The sequence below is a fragment of the Lagenorhynchus albirostris genome, chromosome 10 (assembly GCF_949774975.1).
Source record: "Lagenorhynchus albirostris chromosome 10, mLagAlb1.1, whole genome shotgun sequence".
In the NCBI taxonomy this organism is placed as follows: Eukaryota; Metazoa; Chordata; class Mammalia; order Artiodactyla; family Delphinidae; genus Lagenorhynchus; species Lagenorhynchus albirostris.
This window is the reverse complement of record NC_083104.1, coordinates 98,763,753-98,768,755: the sequence shown is the minus strand read 5'-3', so window position 1 is coordinate 98,768,755 and position 5,003 is coordinate 98,763,753. Positions and strand designations below refer to the sequence as shown.

Sequence of the window (5,003 nt, the reverse complement as noted above, 5' to 3'; positions counted from 1 at the left end):
CATTTGCCTTAGTGATTTTTAGAGCAATATTTAATCAGGCAAATACCATCAAAGAGAGAAAAGATGGAAAAAGAAATTTCCATAAGGCGTGATATGAATAAGTAAGTGAAAAAACAATCTCAAGTTTAAAAGTGAAGGATGGGAAGTCAAAGCCTGTGAAATTTTATTTATACAAAAGAATAAAAAGACCTATTTCAGAAGGATTGATTTAAACGTATGTTTTTCAGCTTTTCCTGTTCCTTGAACATGAAACTGCTTCTAACTCAAAAAGATTTAAGATAGGTAATTATTAAATAAACACTCTTTACCTTCCCGCTGCAAAAAACCAAAAAGCCAAGTCCCCATTTTATTTATGGTAAACCAAATTATTTTCAGTTAAGAATAGTGGCAACCGCATGAAACAGCTTATCAGATACGTCAACAGGAAGGTATGAGCTCTACAACGGCATTGCAAAAAGTCGCCAAAGAAAATAAGATGGTAAAAACAATAACAGAAAAATGACAAAACACAAACAAAATAAGAAAACGCCAGATATGTACAGCCTCCGTCTGAAATGTGACCTCTTCTACATTCAGCATAAAACAAACCTAGAGAACATTTCTCAATGCGCATCGCAGATGAAGCTGGTGTTAGCCAGCTGGAGGGCGGAGACATTCATTCCAAGAAGGGAGAAACGCACAGTTAGCAACTTGCTGGGATTATAACAATGTCTTGGGTTTTCCTGCAATTCTGTTACTGAAAATGACACAGAGTAAATGCTCTGATATGGTCGTACAGAAACGACTTGTTTGTCACCACATTTCATAACAAAGTACTCAGAGCCACAGGCACCGGGCCTGGGAAAGCAGAAGTGGATGGCCACGCAGCCAGGTGAGGGGTGTTTACCTTTGTGAGGTCGGCGGACGGAAGCAGGGCTCTAGAGCCTGGACGCTTCTGCACTAATGAGTCTTCTAATAATCAGCTCGTGGTTTTCTGTTTAACTTCAGATCCATCCTGTGCCGGGTTTTATTCTTTCTTTTTTTATGGCTGCTATGATGACTCCCTGAGGAAGTAGAAGCAGCAGCCTTCTGAGGTTTCACTCCCTGCACAGATCCATCAGCTTCTCAGGATGCTCCTGGCTGGGCTCGTTTTCCTGATTGTGGAAGTCTGGAGAAGTATCACTTTCCGTCCCACTTCCTGGCTCCCTCTTTTCAATGAGCTGGTCCTGAACTCCTGCCAATGCACTTGCTGCAGCTGCTGAAGTAACTGAGGGTTTACTGAAGAGCCGCTTCTTCTATCGTTTTTTGCTATTGGAGTATTTTGGTTCGTCAGGTACTGATCCCAGCCACGAATAGTGTTGCCATACATCTGAGTGTCTTCCAGGTAGCTTCCCTCAAAAGCACAGATCTGGCTCTCCAAATTGGCCAGTGTTTGCGCCAGTTCCTGCTTCCGCTTCCCGAGCCCCGCCTGCTCGCGCCGGCTGTCCGGGATCTGCGGCAGCGTCGCCTTGTTGTGCATCGCCATGTTGTACTCCCGTGGATAGATTTTTAAAAATAATTTCAAGCCAAAGGTTTTTTTTGCTTTTTTTTAAAGTCCCAACGTTATTTTAGACAATTTTCTGTGCCATTTAAATAAGATGGATTAATAAATTCATGTTTGCCTAATATTTCTATTTGAAATCATACATCAAAAATACCACAGCGTTCCAAATTCTATGATCTGGAGAGATGAAACAAAAAACACTGTTTTTGAAAGAGGAAAGGCCCCGTGAGCACACAGCAGGGAGGCCGTCTGCCAGCTGAGAGGAGAGTCCTTACCAGATACCATATCTGCAGGACCCTTGATCTTGAACTTCACCGCTCTCAGAACTGTCAGAAATAAATATCTTTTGTTTGAAAAAAAAATTCCGTTTTAGGTTCTGTATCAAGCAAAGTTCCCACGCTCATTTAGCACCTTTCCCCCTTGTCATCCTTGAATGAACAATTGATTATTTGAGATGGAGGCAGTTTTCAGAGTTCAAAGTCAGAAGTTTTTCAGAAGGTCTAGGACAGAGGTACAACTGGAGCTGGCTGATTGACAGAATTGCCTAGAGAACTTTAGAAAATCCCAGCCTCTTGGGTCCCACTCCCTGAAAGCTCTGAGTCAGTGGGGTGAGGCCCCCTGAATGTATACATTTTTCTAAAGTTCCCCAATCAATTAAGGTGATTGGCTGCATTTGGTAACTAAGAAACTGAGAAACGGGTACATTTCCTGTGACAGAATCGAGGGAAAAAAAAAAAAAAAGCCCTCACCCTGGGTAACACTTTATTCAGGGAAAGCTAGAAGTAACACTGAAATATTAACTTTGCAATGATGGCCAGCACATTTTAAAAGGGAGAATGAAAACCCAGAAACTATTGGGGAGCATGCGATGCAAGGATTACGTAAGTCGTGAGGTATTTGGTATGTGAGAAAAGTGACTGACATCATTGGTGAAAATTAGCCTTGGAGAGGACACGAAGATTGTCTTCAAACATTTAAAGGACCCTTTTGAGGAGGAATTGGGCTTACAGTGTTTTGGATGAGGAACCTTTGTCTTCAGCAAACTTCCCATGCGATTCTGAGGCAGACGGCCTGAGGACCTCACTGGAAGAAGTGAGCCGCTAGAGCTCTCCTGGGTGTGGGACGGAAGCAGCCAGACATTTACAGGTGGTTTGGGTGCTTGAGGACGAAAGAACTGCTGGGAAGACTTCTATAAGGAGTCAACCAAGATGGATAAGGAAGGAAGGGATGGAGGGGAGGAAGGAAGGAAGGAGGGAAAGAAGAAGGAAGGAGTAAAAGAAGGAAGGAGGGAGGGAAGGAAAGGGAGGGAGGGAGGGAGAAAGGGAGGAAGGAGAGAGGCAGGAATGCTCTGGGTTCAGAGGGCCCACTTCTGATTAAATGATGCTTGTGTGACTCTGTGCAGTAAAGCCCAGCCATCTGGAAACAAAGCAGAGAAAATGAAATGACACTAACGGGAAACTGGAAAGAAGAAAGGCCGGTAGAGTGAGGAGGGAAGGGGTAGAGGAAATTCTGGCTCTTGGTAAGAGCAGGTCAAAATGCAGGGTCTTGGCAAAGGGATTCTAGACGTGGAGTAGCCCCTACTTTTCATGGTCTGTGGGCTGAGGAGAGAGCAGTGCCTCCCCCCTCCCCCCGGAGCCAGCTGTCCAACCTTTGCATAGGATGATGGCTTCAAACAGGAGTGCGTGTCAGAATCAAAGGAGGGCCTCTTAAAGCACAGGGTGTTGGACCCACCCGAGAGACATTCTGAGTCAGTAGGTCTGGGAGGGGCCACAGGGTTTGTTTCTTTGACGAGCTCCTGGGTGGGGCTAATTCTGCCGTCCTGGGGCCACACTTTGAGAAAGTGACCCAGGAAAAGCCAGGCTTCTGTTAAATTAACAGGCTTGGAGAGGATGAGAACATGAGAAACTCATCCACCAGAGGGGGTTCCCAAGGGCAGAGTAAACATGCCTTGGTTACAATGAGCTGCTCCAGGGCAAGATTTCGGGCATCCTTACAGGACTGGGCATGAGTCGGATGGAGTCCAGGATATTTTCCAGCAGCTGTAAGTCTGCATGAGCAGATCACACATATCCATCGCTAGTTACTTAACGCTGGCTTCCTTCTGTGTACGTCCAACTTTATCAGTGCCCGGCAGTTTACTTCTCTGTGCCTGAGAGGGGTTTTGATTCAGGTCCAGTACTGAGTAGGTGTCCTCAGAAAGAATGAACAGTTGGCAGCAGAGGCCTTTAGCAAAACCTGGTGGTATGAGTACTTTATGGTTTTTCTTAAAGATCTAGAATCTGTAATATCACGTACAAAGCCTTTCACAGGGTGGCTTTGGAGCATCTCTGCCATGAAGAAATCCCTCCTTCCTTTTCTCGACTTTGGTCACAGCAGATGGAGTCCCTTTCCTTGTGTGCACCATGCTTTCTCCAGTGTCAAGGCTTCACACGTTAGAATGCTTTTCCTCTTGCTTTTTGAGCTAACTTGTACTGATTCTTCTAGTTAATGTCTCTTTAGTGTCTTTAGTGTCTCTTTGGGGAAAACTCTGCTCACTGTCAAACTAGAGCACCTGGGCTTCCCTGGTAGCGCAGTGGTTGAGAGTCCGCCTGCCGATGCAGGGGTCGCGGGTTCGTGCCCCGGTCCGGGAAGATCCCACATGCCGCGGAGCGGCTGGGCCCGTGAGCCATGGCCGCTGAGCCTGTGCGTCCGGAGCCTGTGCTCCGCAGCGGGAGAGGCCACAACAGCGAGAGGCTCGCGTACCGCAAAAAAAAAAATAAATTAAAAAAAAAATCAAACTAGAGCACCTTTCCCCTTTTCTTTGACAACACGTCTCACTGGTGCGATTCCATATTTACTATCACTTTCCATGTTTTGACCACAATTCCGGAACGGCGGAGGGGGGACCCACTTGTCTGGTTGCTCCAGAACTTCTCTGTTTTTACAGTCCAAGTCCTGTGCCCCAGGAAGACCAGCGTGCTCGATCATCCTGGCCTTGTTCCCGCCATCCCCCAGAGCTAGCGCTCAGCTCTGTGATGGGAACATATTACGTGCTCAGAATATTTGCATTAAACGGAATGGAGTAATGCTTAAAGTGGGCAAAAAGGGAATCATCTTTGACTCTCAATATCCTTATGACCTCAACAAATATTACTTTGAGAAGGGAAAAAAGATGGCAAAAACTTACTATTCAAAATGACTTTGGGGGTCTGATTCCAACCTTTCACCTTGAAAGCTGCTAGGTAGATTTAAGACTGAAGATATATGGTCAGAATGAATAAGGCCAACCTGCTGAGAATGGGGGTCTCCATCCACCCATTCATTCAGCAAACAGTACTGTTTTCTGCCTATCCTCCAAATACCTCCACCTCTCCACCAGGTTTACTAGCAAATACTGTTCATTTTCTTGAGAGTTTTCAGAAATCACCTAATGAAATGCAAATACTTTGGTAGGACATAAGCTCTGTCAGCTGTAAATCTGAAGCGGGAAGGGGGATTACCT

At 45.6% G+C, this 5,003-nt stretch overlaps 1 pseudogene; it reads right to left on the bottom strand.

Annotated features, from left to right (window-relative positions):
* Positions 1-843: 843 nt before the first annotated feature.
* On the bottom strand, positions 844-1,504 carry LOC132528249 (chromatin modification-related protein MEAF6-like; annotated as a pseudogene).
* Between the last annotated feature and the right edge of the window lie 3,499 nt (positions 1,505-5,003).